At 49.2% G+C, this 17,161-nt stretch overlaps 1 protein-coding gene across 7 annotated transcripts in view; it reads left to right on the forward strand.

The window, feature by feature from the left end:
• The first annotated feature begins 6,509 nt into the window (after positions 1 to 6,509).
• Positions 6,510 to 17,161, forward strand: part of TNIP1 (TNFAIP3 interacting protein 1) — a 45,033-nt gene continuing 34,381 nt past the window's right edge. For 6 of the 7 annotated variants that reach the window (XM_034780167.1, XM_034780170.1, XM_034780171.1 and 3 more), the window contains exon 1: positions 10,787 to 10,902. The gene's annotated coding sequence lies outside the window, so the exon portion shown is untranslated. Of the gene's footprint in view, positions 6,647 to 10,786; positions 10,903 to 17,161 lie in introns of those variants that run through there. The other variant, XM_034780168.1, reaches the window with a different exon arrangement.

The raw sequence follows: 17,161 nt of genomic DNA on the forward strand, positions 1-17,161 counted from the left end.
TGTTCATCATCATGGACGAGTGGGGAAGACTTTGGTGATGCAAGAGGGTTCCTGCTCCCTCTCCCGCTGACTGGAATGACGCTCCCGGCAGAGTGCAAAACCAAAAGTGCAGTAGCACCCACGTGCAACGAATGACAAGGAAATGAGAGAGTAACAACCTCTGGGCGCCAAGCTTTAAGACTGACTTCTTGTGCACCAAAAAGATAACTCGGTCGCCGTGTAAACTACTGGCACTTTCTGCGGTGCAGGAAATTGGGGGGGGGGGGGGGGGAGAAGTGATCTTATTTAACTTCTGACCATCTTCTTGGTGCTGTGCAAGGCCTTAGAGAAGGAACAGGCTCTGCTGCATGGTGCTTGCAAGAGAAAGCAGGGTGGCGTTGGGATGGCAAGTCACGTCTTTGGGTGATTTTAAAAGTGAAGGGTTAATTGAAGCAGCCTGAGCCAAGCATAGTGGTTCCTCTGCCCAGGGTTTAAATGCATCTTGATCCCCCCTCTGGCAGCACTTCTTGCTACTCTTGTTCTAGATCCCTGTCTTGCAGCTCCTGCTATCCCGCTCCTGTGAGGCTCATGGCCAAGTCTGCAGGTGAGGGAGTGTGTGTGTGAGACCTTTAAAAATGGAGATATTTGAAGGCGAGATGCCTTGCACCCAGGCCATCTTCACCTATCTAGGATTTTAGCCCTGGTCTCCAGAGGTCTCCAGACTGTTCCTCCAGTACACCTCTCTCTCCCATCATGCATTGGATCCGAGCCTGTTCTGAGCTCAGACTCCATGGGTTGAACTTTCCCAGCCTTGAAATCTTTCTCGGGACCTCACCTGACTACGTTATGTGGTTCTGAAGGCAAACGGCGATCTCTGGTAATTTAATGGACACCTGTAACCAGGAAAGTGTCATCGGTCCTAGGTGGTATTTCCTCTCTCGCCTGTCACACCCCAAATAGCTTCTCCCCCTGCCTCCAGTAAGTACATGAAAAGGGCCATGTCAAACACAGAAATAAATGCAACAGGAAAGTTGTTCTAATGGTTTAAGAGCCACAGCGCTATAGAAGGAAGTGAGGGGGCGTAGAATAAAAAAAGGGAAGCACCCGAAAGCTGACTCGTGGGTGAGATATGAATGCAGGTCTGGGTCTGCCCACTCTCCCCCGTTCCAAGGAAAACGAGGCCTTTGGTGTTCCCACAGGAAACTGTCTGCGAGGGCCAGGGGTTCATGTACCAGTACGAGAACAGAGAGGGCCAGACGCACACAGCTGCTTTGCATTCTGCTGCAGCCTCGCTGCCAGTGAGGGATTGTTTCCAGGCAAAGCAAAATTGCATTTCATTAGTTGCAACACTTAGAAAAACCCCAAAGCCAGTGATTTGAGTCCCAATGGATGAGCTTTCACTCTGAGTCAGTTCCCAGGACTATTTCAGGTCCTCTTTGCACTGACAGACTCTGGGAGGTCTGGCGAATGTACTCCGCGGGAGGATGGCTCTGGGGCCTAGCCCTCTCCCTACATTCCATGCTGCGGCCTCATTAAGCTGCTGTCTTCTGGCCTACACCGACTGTGCTGCTTTGGAGAAATCTGAGTGCACTAGAACACCAGCAGGCTGGGTTTTTGAGCAGTGTTTTCAGTATGTTTCTCTGTACAAGGCGGGGAGTGAGTAGGTTATTTTTGTGTGTTTTTCTCTAGCTTTTCAGGCCTCCCAAACTAGACCATGGATAGGCAACTTATGGCACGCGTGCCGAAGGTGGCACACAAGCTGATTTTCAGTGGCACTCACACTGCCCGGGTCCTGGTCACCGGTCCGGGGGGCTCTGCATTTTAATTTAATTTTAAATGAAGCTTCTTAAACATTTTAAAAACCTTATTTACTTTACATACAACAATAGTTTAGTTATATAATATAGCCTTATAGAGAGAGACCTTCTAAAAACGTTAAAATGTATTACTGGCACGCGAAACCTTATATTAGAGTGAATAAATGAAGACTCGGCACACCACTTCTGAAAGGTTGCCAACCCCTGAACTAGACAGATAAGGAGGAAACAACAGTCTTGATTCTAGGGTTGCCNAGTTTCATGTGAAAACAGGAGTTCTGAAAGGTTGCCAACCCCTGAACTAGACAGATAAGGAGGAAACAACAGTCTTGATTCTAGGGTTGCCAAGTTTGGTTGGACTCCAAGGACAATCCTGGAGGGTTGACAACCCTTCTTGACTCCTGTTTTCACATGAAACTCCCTGTACCAGTTTTAATGGAAATGGCTTGTGCAGAAAGGGGCCTGATCTCACCAGAGACAGTGGATGGAAACCAGAGTTGGGTCCCAAGTTGACGTCCATGCTGGAGGTGTGTTGGCCACGAGGCCCGGTTATTTGCAGAGAAGTATCGCTGCAGAAACCTGGTAAAGGCATGACCATGTTATGCCATTGTGTTACTCTTTCAGTTGTGTCTCTACTGTCTAATTTGCTCAGTGCATGGGACAAACCCCCTTCCGCACCCACAATGGGCTGTCCCGGGAACCTGCTCATCTCTGCGGTGCTGACATTCCAGCAGATGATGATTGCTGATCGTTTCTTGTCGTTGTGTCTAGTTAAAGGCAATTTGATGGCAAACAGTTCTGAGTCTGTGGGGTTATAGAGAATGTGTGTTACTGGCCTTGAAAATTTAGGCTTGAAATAGCTAAAGGCTAAAGCAAAGCAAAACAGGATCTGAGATCTCTTAGGACCAAATTCTCTGTTACTGCATATTGGTGTGGCTCTGTTGCCATCACTGGAGCTACACCAGTTTACACCAGAATGTGGCCCATAGAATTGGCCATGACATGTGCCTCATCTTGGTTTCACAGTTCTTGTTAGCCACCAAATGGTCTTGTGTACCTACAATAACGGGAAGGGAATAATGACCTCCTTGCTGATGGAACACCACCCAGCTCCATATCTGGCTAGGTCTTGAAGGTAATCTGGCTGGATATTTAGTTTATGTCCATCACTGACAATCTGATCGTGCCACCAAAGCTTTTGGATGGATGGATGGATGGATGGATGGATGGATGGATGGATGGATGGATGGATGGATAGTGGAGATCCTTGGTACACGTTCTGGGAAGTGGGGGAAGTTATTTGATTAAATGAAAGGGTAAAAGCCCCAGCACGGTGGAATGGGTCATGGAGGAAGCTGCCTTTAGGCATGAGTCTAAATAGATTGGTGCATTCCATAGGCTGTGGGCTGCAAAAGGTATGGAGAAGCAATTGCCTACCTTAACTCTATTCTCTTCTTCTCTCCAATAGCCCTGTCCCCTTCCTCTCCTCCCATTATCACTTCTCCCCTCCACACCTCTTCTCTCCCTCTCTCACCTCCTCAATGGTTCACTCTCCTTCTTTCTGTAGCCTTCCTCTCTTTCCCTCTCAGCTCCTGCCTCCATCCTACTTGATCTCCAACTCATCCCTCTCCCTTGCACGCTGTCCCTGAGCCCTCTCATCCTGCCAGGGTAATCTGAGTGCATGATTTACATAGTCAGATCTTGATGTTCTGGAAATCCCCTTCTGTGGCCTGAGCTTCCTCCCTGAGCTCAGAAGGCGTCATCCTCGCAGTTCTTCTGCTTTCCTTTGTCAACCAAAGCAACAAAACAGACCAGCCTGGACTGGTAAATACTATAGCCACAGGAGCAGCGAAACCCCACTTCTGATGTCAGTAGACACCGAGATGTCAGAAATGTGGTGCCCTGCACAGATCAAAGTGCAAAAATGGCCTAGAAAAGCACACGGCCTTTGATCCTGTGCCACTCCCCCCTGTGCCTTGTGTCTGGGATTTGATTCCTGACCTTTGTCCTCAACCCCTCTCTCCCCCCTCCACTTGTACAAAGTTATAGGGCAGTGGTTCCCAAACTGGGGTTCGCGAACCCCTGGGGGTTTGCGAAATGTTACAGAGGGTTCTTGGGGAAAAATTCCCTAATGGCGGACAGAGCTGTCCCTTGGACTTCCAAGAGCTACGCAGATCAAAGCAAGCATATATGTCACACTGAGGAGATTTCAATTTCAAGACTCCTTATAAGAAATGGATAGGGAGGTGGATATTTTTTGCTGTTTTTAAAATTAAATAGGCACCTAGCACTGTTTTTAAAATGATTATGAAGAACACGTTTAAGCTTTGTAACGTGTGGTTTTGCCTGGACTACTCAAGACCTGAATGCTTGTGTAGGAGGAACTTTGAGTAAGCTTCTTGAATACCTTCATGCCGTTTCACATCTGATACTCCTTGGTGAAACAGGCTTATTCAAAGTGATACAAGCTACGAAAGTGAGATCTTGGAAGAGTGTTGCCGTTTTCATAATGTAATAAAAATACTGTAATGATAAATAATAATAGAGTGAATAAACATGTCATAAAAACAAATTTTATATTTCCAAGATCACTGCTTTTATAATTTATACTCAGGTAAAAGAGAAAATCCCTGGAAATATTCATTTTTAGGAGGGGTTCGTGAGACTTGACTTCACAGGTTGTTAAAGTTTGGGAACCACTGGTATAGGGTGAGAGCTTGGATTACAAAATTAACCCGAGCAAGCAAACAGGGAGCAGCAGGATGTCTTGTTACTCAGGGCTCATCTGCATGCAGAGTTGCACCGGTTTAACGAAAGGTACCATTTTAAAGTGATCTACATAAATTAGTGCAAAAGGCAATGTGGGAGATTCTGGTTTACACCAGGTCAGTTTTGGTTTAGCAGGCGATATTAGGAACAGGTTTAAGCTAAACCATAATAAGCCACTTCTGAATTGAACTAAGGGCACGTCTAGGGTGACCAGACAGCAAATGTGAAAAATCGGGACAGGGGTGGGGGGTAATAGGAGCCTATATAAGAAAAAGGCCCCAAAATCGGGACTGTCCCTATAAAATCGGGACATCTGGTCACCCTAGGCACGTCTTCACTACCCGCTGGATCGGCGGGGAGCGATCGATCTATCGGGGATTAATTTATCACGTCTAGTGTAGACGCGATAAAATCGATCCCCGATCGCTCTGCCGTCGACTCCGGAACTCCACCGCAGCGAGAGGCGGAAGCGGAGTCGGCGGGGGAGCGGCAGCGGTCGACTCGCCGCCGTCCTCACAGCCAGTTAAGTTGACCTAAAATACACAACTTCAGCTACACTATTCACGTAGCTGAAGTTGAGTATCTTAGGTCGACCACTCCCACCTCCTCCCGCATAGTGTAGACCTAGCCATAGTGTGTGCAGCCTGTGTGTGCACCAGTTTAACTAAACAGATATAACTAAACGAGTGCAAATTTGCTCTTGTTCCAAGTGCCAAAGCCAGATACAGTAATGCCAATAGGGGAGCAAGCCTCATGCAGCATCAGTCAAGTTGTCCCCTTAATTCTAGAAGTAAGGTGATGTAATGAGCTGGGAGAACACAGCCTGAATTTCTGATGCCAGGTAGAAGATGCAGGGCGGGCAGCTAGAAAAACTGAGCCAGATAGTTCAATAAAAGATACCACCTCACCCACCTGGTCTCTCCAGATTCTGCTGTCAGTTATAGTGGTGTGCCCTGCACTGGGTGCATCTAGAATAGAAAAACAAATGCTCACAATAGAGCAGGAGCCGGCAATGGTGCAGCTTCTCGGTGCTCGGAGTCCCTTGACATGAGCAGAGTTATACTATCAGAGAGCTTGGCCTCCAGCGGAGATGGGGCTCTGGTGTTTTTACTGCCAGGACATATTCAGAGCGTATTTGCATGATACCGTGGTAAGAGCACTGTCTACATCGGTGCTTAGGCCAGTGCAACAGCTGTTCTATAGTACAAGCAGTCATTTTGCTAGTATAGACAAGGCTGCTGGAATCAGTGGGTCTGCGTGCGTGGACCTGACAGCAGAACTTGCTCCTCCCATCATCCTTTGACTTGTCGAATGAGGGAATCGGAGGAATACAAAGTCCATGCTGTCAGAGCAGCGTTCTGCACTATCACCGACGTAACGTTATGGCCTCCGTCGAAGGCCCCCTGGAGAGTTGGGATCAATCTCTAAAATGGAAAAGACTCTGAGTCCTCCACGTTTATTCCAGCACCAGCCAGTTCCAGCCATGGAGCAGACCGTCAAAGAACTTGGTAACCACTCCACCGTGGTTTATCTGGAACAACTGCAGGGCTGGCATCTATTCCCCCTGCCTTCAAAATAGTACCACTGGCCCACTTGACTTCACCGCTGCTGAGGCTGATGGGACAGCGAGGGATGCGCTGATCACTGGCTAGGGAGGACAAGGCAGGCTGGCCAGTAGGAAGTATTTCCTAGTAACACTAAACAGGCGTCCTAGGAAAGTCACTAAACATATGGGCATGGGAAAGAGAACAATCTTCCGGTGGCCAGGCAGGAACTGGATGATCTCATTAGCCTTCCTAGGATTCCATAACTGAATCATTGTTCTGTGGTTCCAAGCTGCAAGTACTAACTAATAAGTGGGGTACCGCCCCCTCTTCATGAGGACAGATGCAGGAGAGCTCTTCTCGCTGTGTGTGGCTCCTTATCAAAACCACTCCAGCTGCCTGGGGCCTCATCATGGGGAATTCCCCTTCTCCTGCCTAAAAGTAAACTCAGCTGGGCTCTCCTTCCTGTATTCGCTTAACAACCCAGAGGCTGGACTGAAGGGTCTCTCTATCGCCAGCTCCCCTGGCCCTACCTGGGTGAGTAACCAAAGTTTCTTTTAGCCAGAGCAGGTGGTAGATAAGATGAAATGGAGAAGAGTCAGTCGTTGGGCTGTAAATCAAGATTCTAGAACTATGGAGAGAGACACGACACCTCTTTCTCTCTCTTTGACAGAAATAGACCAGCGTTTTTACAGTCTGCGTTTATTTATTTGCAGGCTGAGACACTAGCTTAAAAACAAGCCCCTTTGTGGCTCAATATGGCTGTATTTAGCTTTGCCTCCAGGCTTTCTGCTGGCTTACAAAAAACAGAACGAAATGAGCACCAGTTGGTCTAGGAGAAGCAGGGATAATTTGACCGTTTTTCAGTCCCAGAGTCCATAGATGCCTGGGTGCACGGAGCGCCTGGGTGGTATATTCAGCTATCAAACGTAGGCATTTACATTTCCTGCACTGGTTTAAAATGCAGGACACGAGAGTCCCAAAACCTTAGAACATGCTAAGCTGTGAAATTAAACCCCGTAGAACATTTTAAGGCATTGTTCTATTTAGAGCACTGAGGGCTTGGGCCACAGAGCTTACCCCTTGTAACGTATTTTAATGACCGTGTTCTCCGGTGTTACCTGAATCCTCCAGTTTCCAAAAAGTGGTTGTGGTGCATGAGCAGTGTGCTGCGGGAACCCAAGACTGGAAGGGCTGACCATGCTGTAGGGCTGGATTGAAGTGTACAGGCAGGCTTCCGGGAGAGCCCCCCATGGGCTAGTAGGAGTTGCCATACAAGTCAGCAAAGAGGTGCATAGGCTGAAAGCTATGGGGGAATGGGTCAACTTCTCTGCTTGCAGTGTGGGTCCGCTGCTTGTTCCACAGCCTGCTAGGTATAGTCCCTCGCACCTTACTGGCAAAAAATGGCTAATCATTAAATGGAGCAGCAGGTCCAGCGTATGTGAAAATCTAGGCAATATTGTGCAAAAATGGGAATATTCCCTGCAGTTGTCACTGTCTCTTTTTCTCCTGTCATTACCCACCATCGTTGCTCATAAGCAGCCCTACAATAACAGAAGCGATGGTGCCGGGGGTGGGGTGGGGGTAGGAATGTGATAAGGAAACATATTTCGATGTCGGTTTTCCAATATATGATGAGAACAAACAGCTCAAAAGGCCAGCTGGCTTGACTCTCCCCTAGGCAATAAAGGCTGGGGAATTCTCGCCATCTGAGCTGCCAGGAAAGCAACTCCGGAGCGGCTCTTTGCACTGTACATAGGCGTGCCTCTCCTGCCACGCCGCGCTCTTGACCTTCCTGCACAGCTCCCCTTGATATCAAGGGGAGTCAGGCAGAGTTACAAGGCTAGGCAAATGTATGGTCATTGTGAAACGAAGCAGTGGGTCTCTGGCATTCTAAAGAAACACAGTGACCATCCTCTAGCCAGCAGAATGCTGTGTCTACATCTGTGTAATGCACTTGTGAAAACTTTAAGAATGGGGTTTTGCACCTCTATGCGCCCCGTGCTCCACTTTCATCTCCCCAGTCTGGCAGGGGGTAACACCTCTGAGTCTGTGATGTCCTGAGATCCAAACTTGGGACACTCACTGGCATAAGAGCATTCACTTAAAGGCCCAGAATTTCTGTTCTGATTCTCCCCTCCCGAGAACCATGGGGTCCTTGCTGACAGCTGCCAGAGTTCCCCCTCTAGTAATGCCAGGTGCTTCAGAGAAAATGAACAGAACAGGTAATCATCAAGTGATCCATCCCCCATCATCCAGCCCCAGCTTCAGGCAGTCAGAGGCGAGGGACACCCGCAGCATGGGTTTGTATCCCTGACCATCTTGGCTAATAGCCATTGATGTATCCTCTGTAAACTTATCTAATTTTTTAACCCCATTATAAGTTTGGGCTTCACAGCATCCCCTGGCAAGGAGTTCCACAGACTGACTGTGTGTTGTGCGAAGCAGTACTTCCTTTTGTTTGTTTTAAACCTGCTGCCTATTAATTTCATTGGGTGACCCCTGGTTCTTGTGTTATGTGAAGGGGTAAATAACACTCCCTTGTTCACTTTCTCCACACCAGTCACGATTTTATAGCCCTCTATCATAACCCCCCTTAGTCGTCTCTTTTCCAAGCTGAAAACTCCCCCCTCTTTCTAATCTCTTTGGAAGCTGTCCCAAACCCTTAATCATTTGTGTTGCCCTTCTCTGGACCTTTTCCAATTCTAATAGATCCTTTCTGAGATGAGGCAACCAGAACTGCATACAGTATTGAAGGGGTGGGTGTACCATGGATTTATGCAGTGGCATTATGATATTCTCTGCCGGATTATCCCTTTCCTAAAGGTTCCTAACCTTCTGGTTTTTTGACTGCTGCTGCACATTGAGTTATATCATCAGCATGGGACCTGCTCTCCTTTGGCACCCTGCAAATCACAAAGCCCACCGTGCTTAAGTGTCCCGTAATGAATACTGATACTGCCAGATGCAAGCAGCCAGCCAGTAGGCATCTAACATGCGGGGCAAAGCCCACCTTTTTGTTCTGCGTTCATACCATGGTGTCCTGGTCCTTGGGCAGTCCGGGGCTGCTGCTGGCTATGGCAATACAAATAGTAAATATTAATAGAATCGGACGCAGGCTTAAAGGGTTTTCTTTTTTCTTTCTGAACAACTCTGTGGGTTGGAGCGACTGAGAGGAAGCGGCAGATCATGAGCAGCCCAACGTTCACTGCAGGCACAACTGTGGCGGTACCCACTTCCATCCAGGAGTGGAAATCCCCCTCCACGTATGTAATCACTTGAGAAAGAGGATCAGCCTTCTGCCTCCCTCCCTGCCCGTTCCCCCTTCACAGATAGCCAAGGTGGGATCAGTGACTCGAAGACTCCATTCGAGGGCTAAATTTAGGAAGGGAAATTTAGGGAGATAAGACTGGTTGCCTCTTCCTCCTCTTTGTGTTATAAATGCAATGGCAGCGTTCTGTAGCTATGATCCAGCACGCTACTGCTCCGGCGAGTGATCCCATAGGGCATGGGGCCATCAGCCCCGAATGCTACAGCACATCACAGTGTACAACTCCCATGCTGCAGGACATGGGGTTGTCCGTCCCAAATGCTCCAGAACACCACAGTGTACAATCTGCAGGACATGGGGCCATCAGTCCAGAATGCTCCAGAATGTCACCACATACAAGCCGGATGCTGTATGGCATGGGGCTGTCAATCCAGAATGCTCCAGAACATCACAGTGTACAACCCCGATGCTGCAGGACACGGGGGTGTGAGTCCAGAATGCTCCAGAATGTCACAGTGCACAACCCCGATGCTGCAGGGCACGGGGGTGTCAGTCCAGACCGCTCCAGAACGTGACAGTGTATAACCCCGATGCGGAGGGGCACGGGGCCGTCAGTCCAGAACGCTCCAGAACGTGACAGTGTATAACCCCGATGCTGCAGGGCACGGGGCTGTCAGTCCAGACCGCTCCAGAACGTGACAGTGTATAACCCCGATGCGGCGGGGCACGGGGCCGTCAGTCCAGACCGCTCCAGAACGTGACAGTGTATAACCCCGATGCGGCGGGGCACGGGGGTGTCAGTCCAGACCGCTCCAGAACCTGACAGTGTATAACCCCGATGCTGTAGGACATGGGGCCGTCAGTCCAGACCGCTCCAGAACGTGACAGTGTATAACCCCGATGCGGCGGGGCACGGGGGTGTCAGTCCAGAACGCTCCAGAACGTGACAGTGTATAACCCCGATGCGGCGGGGCACGGGGGTGTCAGTCCAGACCGCTCCAGAACGTGACAGTGTATAACCCCGATGCTGCAGGGCACGGGGCCGTCAGTCCAGACCGCTCCAGAACGTGACAGTGTATAACCCCGATGCGGCGGGGCACGGGGGTGTCAGTCCAAAACGCTCCTGTAATTTCCCGGTGGTCCCTCCCGTCCTTTTGTCTCGCTGCTTTCTCTTTCCCTTGACCGCACCGCACCCCCTGCCACTGCCTTCCTGCGGCTGTCGCCCCCCCCCCCCCCCACCCCACCCCACCGCCTCCCCCTGCCCTTCCCCCACCCCCTCTTGCCCTCTCCGCTCAGATCTCCCCCCGCCTGCTGCGGGCAGCCGACCTGCGGCGTGCCATGGCGGGGGCGGGCGGGCGGCCGGGGGGGCGTTGCTGGTTCGCGCTCAGCCCCGTCAATCACGGGTGGGAATTTCCAGGGGAGGCGGTGCTGACTCACACTTCCTCCTCCCGCCGCGAGCGAGCAGCCAGGGCTGAGATGTCCCTGCGCGCGCCGCCGGCAGAGCCGGGCTGCCCCTTCCCAGGTAGGACGAGACCCGACCCGACCCGACCCGACCCGACCCCCGCTTGCCAATGGGCCCGGGCCCCGGGGAGGGGCGCTGCTGCCTGGCTCCGCCGTTCGGTGTTGTGCTGCGCTGGGCTGGCTGCATCCCCTCTGCCGGGGGGCTGGCCTGGGCTGCTGGGGGGCTGGGCTGGCTGCATCCCCTCTGCTGGGGGGCTGGCTTGGGCTGCTGGGGGGCTGGGCTGGGCTGGCTGCATCCCCTCTGCTGGGGGGCTGGGCTGGCTGCATCCCCTCTACTGGGGGGCTGGGCTGGCTGCATCCCCTCTGCTGGGGGGCTGGCCTGGCCTGGCCTGGCTGCATCCCCTCTGCTGGGGGGCTGGCCTGGGCTGCTGGGGGGCTGGGCTGTGAGACTAGAGCGGAATGTTTGTAAAGCAAACCGGGGCTTGACAGCTCAGGCTTCTCTCTCTTCTCCCTCCCTCCCTCTCTGGCCCCCAGCAGCTTGTCTGTCTCTGGAGGCGTTTTGCTTTCCCAAGTGCTGCGCCCCCCCACCCCCGCACCTCCCCGCTACTGTGGGACTCATTGGAAGGAAGCCCCATAGGTGTGGGAATGGAGGTGGTGCCCCCCCCCCCCCCCGGGATGTTGTGATTGCAGAGGGGCTGGGGGGGTTGTTGGAAGTCTCGCTCTGCTCCACTTCCCCGGAGCGGTGGGGTGGTGTTCGCACAGGACTGATCATGGGTTCGGTGCCATGGAGGCCGGGGCGTGTGTGGAAAGCCACCCCCCTGCCCTCTCGGCGGCTCTCCAGACATGTCCTGTGCAACCCCCCTACTCTGGTACCAAGTGACTCACTCTTTCTGAGCGGGCCTGGAGGATTCATGGACCTGCGGTGGAAAGGCTGAGGTGCCATGCCTACCTGGCAAATGATGAGACATCGCCCTGCCAGCCCATTCACCCCAAAGATCCCTGGCAGTGCCGCACTCCCTGGAGTGCCCCCCTAAGGCACTGCGTGCATGTGGTAAGGTGTGGGGGCGTTGCATGCTGCCTGTGCACTTACTGTGCTGCCCATGCACAGTGTGGACCTTGGGGGTGTGCTGGGAGCTGGGGTGCTGCTGATAACAGATACCACTTACAGCTCTGTCTTGGGGACAGTGTCTGGCATAATAGCAGCTTCAGGAAGAGAAATTTACCCATTCCCAGGAGCCATTTGAGGCTCCCTGGTGAGTCCCTGCAGACTGTGCTGCTCCCCAGGTAATATTGACATCCTGCTCGCACACGCTATTTTTAATCCAAGGGTCTCCGTGGACGTTACGGACATGCATTAGATAAACCTTGCAACAACCCTGAGATAATGATACGTAGTATTATCCCTGCTGTATGGATGGAGACACTGATCCTCAGAGAAATGACTTGCCTCGCTCACATCGAGGAGGCCTGACCACCCGTCCTCTGAGCTGATCGCTAGCCACAACTTTCTCTGGCAAGCTTGTCACAGATTGGCCAGATGACAAAGAGAGCGTCGTGCATGGAAGGCCTCAGAACTGGCCTTAGAAGAGTGTCTGGTGGACACCTGGTTCTGTGTGCTGTAATCAAAGGATTTGATGGTGGGATGAGGGGGGGGGGGGGAATTTCTCAATGGTCAATCCAGTTGTGATTTCAAAGAACAATGTCCTAGCTGATCTTTGAAAGAGAGGCACATGTTCTCCCTGTAGTTTACCTTTCCAGATTTGCATTTACCTGGCTTTGACTGAAAGGCAAAGATGAGCCCTAGGAAAATATAACTTGCTGATTGCCTTTTTGGGTTAGATCAAAGGTTACTGAGCCATGTAGCCCATGGACCATCAGTGGTTCACAGAGTGCTTGCTAGTGGTCCAGACAGCTAGCTGGTCATATGGGGCTGGCATCTCTCCTTGCTTCCAGCTCCCGCATCACACAAAGACCACTAAAAATATTACCAGGTTGTAATGGTAATGAGGGACTTTAACTATCCACTTATCTGCTGGAAAACTAATATGGCAAAACACAAAATCTCCAATAAGTTATTGGAACGTATTGTGGACAACTTCTTGTTTCAGAAGGTGGAGGAAGTAGCCAGAGGGACAGCCATTTTAGATTTGATTCTGGCTACCAGGGAGGAATTGTTTGCAAATCTGAAGGTGGAAAGCAGTTTGGGTGAAAGTGATCTTGAAATGATAGATTTCATTATCCTAAGGAAAGGAAGGCATGAGAGCAAGGGAATAAGGACAATGGACTTCAAAGAAAGCAGACTTTAATGCACTTAGAGAACTGGTAGGTGAGGTCCCATGGGAAGAAAGTCGAAAGGTAAACGTGTTCAGGAAAGCTGGCATTTTCTCAAGGAGACAGTATTAATGGCACAACAGTGAACTATCCCAATGTGAAGGAAAGATGGGAAGAATAGTAAGAGGCCAATATGGCTCCATCAGTTAATAAACTGAGAATCAAAAAGGAATCCTACAAAAAGTGGAGACATGGACAGATTGCTAAGGATGAATACAAAAGAATAGCACACGCATGTAGAGACAATATCCGGCTACAGCACCAAATGAGTTGTGCCTAGCAAGGGACATAACAGGCAATAAGAAAAGGTTCTATAACTACATTAGGAGCGAGAGAAAGATGAAGGAAAGTGTAGGCCCACTACTCAGCAAGTAAGGAGAACCAATAGCTGATGACATCAAGAAGGCTGAGGTGTTTAATGCCTATTTTACTTCACTCGTCACTTACAAAAAGTTTAATTGTGACCAGATGCATAATTAATATTAACAACAAGGGGGACGGACATAAGCCAGGACAGGTTAAAGAATATTTAGGTAAGTTAAATGTATTGAAGTCGGCAGGGCCTGACGAAATTCACTCTTGACTACTTAAGGAATTAGCTGAAGCAATCTCGGAACCATCTTCAACAACTCATGGATGATGGGTTGAGGTCCAGAGGACTGGAGATGGGAAACATAGGACCTATCTTTGAAAAGGGGAAGAAAGAGGACCCATGGAGTGAGCATTATAGACCAGTCAGCCTTTAACTTTGATACCTGGAAAGATACGGGAACAAATTATTAAGCAATCCATTTGTAAACACCTAGAGGATAATAGAGTTATAAGGAATAGATAGACAACATGGTTTTGTAAAGAACAAATCATGCCAGATCCACCTAATTTCCTTTTTTGACCTGGTAACTGGCCTGGTGGATGGGAGGAAGCAGTAAACATAATGTATCTTGTTTTTCGTAAGGCGTTTGCCACAGACCTTCATGACATTCTCATAAGCAAACTAGGGAAATATGGTCCAGATGAAATTACTATAAGGTGGTTGAAAGACCATACTCAAAGAGTAATTATCAATGGTTCTCTGTCAAACTAGGGGGATATTTCTAGTGGGGTCCTGCAGGGGTCTGTCCTACGTCCAGTATTATTCAATATTTTATTAATGACTTGGAACAGAGAGTATGCTTATAAAATCTGCATGTGACACCAGGCTGGGAGGGATTGGAAGCACTTTGGAACACAGGTTTAGAATTCAAAATGACCTTGATAAATTGGAGAATTGGTCTGCAGAAAAGGGTCTGGAGGTTAGAGTGGATCACACATTGAATATGTGACAACAATATGATGCAGTTGTGAAAAAAACTGATTATCATTCTGGGGTGTATTCACAGGAGTGTAGTAAGTAAAGCATGAGAGATAATTGTCCCGCTTTGCTCAGCATTAGCTGGAGTATTGTGTCCAGTTCTTGGTGCCTTTCAGAAAGATGTGGACAAATTGGAGAGTGTACAAAGGACAGCAACAAAAAAGATAAAATGTTGAGAACACCTGACCTCTGGGGAAAGCTTTAAAAAAAACTCGGCCTGTTTTGCCCCGAGGAAAAGAAGACCGAGGGGAGTCCTGATAAGTGTTCATATATGTTAAGGGCTGTTATAAAGAGGACGATCAGTTCCCCATATCCACTGAAGGTAAGACAAGAAGCAATTGACTTAATCTGCAGCAAGGGAGATTTAGGTTAGATATTAGGAAAAACTTCGTAACTATAAGACTTGTTAAATATTGCAGTAGGCTTCCAAGGGAAGTTGTGGAATCCCCGTCATTGGAGGTTTTTGAGAATAGGTTGGACAAATGCCTGTCAGGGATGGTCTAGGTTTACTTGGTCCTGTCTCAGTGCAGGGGGCTGAACTAGATGACCTCTCAAGGTCCCTTCCAACCCTACATGTATTTGATTCTCTGAGATACATGCAGTCCTTCCAGTTTTACTTTCTCATGTAAGCAAGTGTTGTTGTGACCCCAGGGATGTTGTGTGGTCCCAAATGGGAGGGGAGGTGTTCGGGAGCCAGTCTCTCTGTTAAGATATGCTCTGTCCTATGGGAAAAGTTTGAGCAACATAGAACAAAAAGACAATCCCCACTCCACAGAGTTTACAATGAACAGAGCAAGCTTTGTCAGTCATTTTTCTTGTCTTATGTCCAGGAAACCAGGACCAGGCTGGTGTGCCTACCAAATTGCCGGTTCATAATAATACTCATTTATATAATAACACGCACATGCAGTTTGGCCCAGCCCCCACCCCTAATCCCACGGTGCTTCCTGGATTATAAAGATGCTTTCTCTGAGATAATCTGGAAAGCATTTAGCGACCGAATGGCACGTGCTCTAGCTATTGTAAGCTCTTCTAGCCCAGGAACATGCCTCTCTATATTTATAAAGCGTGGTGTACATTTCCAGCGCTGCATACATGTTTTGTAACAATATTAGGGGTGAGTGAATGAGCACCTCATAAGCGCTGGGGTAGGGAGGTCTGTTCCCCTGCCAGCCTCAGAAAGCTTTCTGGTTATTAACCTAACATTCTATTTCCTGCAGCTTAGAAATCACACTTCTAAATGTAGGTATAACAACATCTATGGGAAAACTGATCTGTTTACTAATGTACCTGGAACCACACCTGAAAAGCTGGAGCTGTATCATGACACAGCTGCATCATATGGTGACCTCGGCAGTGTCAAGGCAGAATAACTCCCCCAACGTGTGGCGTGTTGGATAGTCAGATGTGCTGAAAGGATGGATCCTAGATGCATCTGAGGTCACTGTTAAGCGCTCTTTAGAGAGTGAGCTGGGTGACTCTTGGGTATTGCTTTTGGGTATCCGTTGGAGATGGAAGTGAGAGCCTTATGCAGTGCTGGAGTGTGTTGTTGACAGCATTGGAAGCAAGATGAATGTGGAAAGGAATGCACAAGTCCTTCCCCTTATCTTCTTATTTCTATGCTTCTCAGGTTTTGGGTGGAGGGGGTATATCCTGGAGCAGCTTCAGCTGTCGCTAAATGTAGTTATTGTTTGTTACCTCTTGCAAAGACAGTTATGGGATGCTGGAGTTGGGGATGTGCATCCCAGATAGCTTGAGCCATGGCCTTTATTCTGGGAGCTCTGGAAACAGTGACATACATGCAAGATTTCTCATCCAGAGCTTAGAACAGTATTTGAAAAGGCAAAATAAGTGACAGGAAGGGAAGTGAGTTTTTAATGGCCTTTTCTTCTTGTAGCGCTACGGGCTGAGCTGATCCTATAATAGCCCTTCAGCCTGACCCGCAGAAAACAAGTTTTGCACAGGGCTTGAAGTTTCACTTGCCAATGGTGGGTACAAAACATTGCCCGGTGAGTGAAGAGAGCCTAGAGGAGCTAAGCCATCAGTTTCTACAGAATTTCAGCTCTTATTTAAAATAAGATTTCTATTATAGTTCTGAAGATAACTTTGCAAATGGGACTCAGTTCCCTGCTGACTTCCTGAGTCTGCTGGCAGCTTCACTGCCACTGTTGCGGCTCAGAGTTTCCTCAAGCAGCAGTAGAGTACACTTAACAAGTTCTACTTCATTTTAAATGCTGCTGTTTGGAGCTTTGAAGGCTGCTGGGAAAGCATGGCAGTTTACTCTGCTGCTTTGGAAAACTGATCAGCAGCTGAGGCAGGTACTGTTGCTGCGTGGAAAGCAAAATTAAAATACTGGGTTTAGGGAAAGGGTAGATTAGTAGAGAGAACTTATCTTCCCAAAAGAGGATGGGGTCCCCGAGCAGCATCCAAGGACAGCATCCTGCAAAAAAGAAAATCACTCCACAGAAGGGGTTTAGCTTCTCATCCGGGCACTGCTGTTAAAATCTCACTACCGGTGCTCCTTTGCATTGGTCTCTGGCTAATAAGTGGCTGGTAATTGCTTCTAGCAGGCACCTATCAGAGCAATGGCTTTCCTGCTTGCTAACAAACCTGCCCCCTGCATGGTCACTACCCCAGG

Source organism: Trachemys scripta, chromosome 8 (genome assembly GCF_013100865.1).
Source record: "Trachemys scripta elegans isolate TJP31775 chromosome 8, CAS_Tse_1.0, whole genome shotgun sequence".
NCBI lineage: Eukaryota > Metazoa > Chordata > Testudines > Emydidae > Trachemys > Trachemys scripta.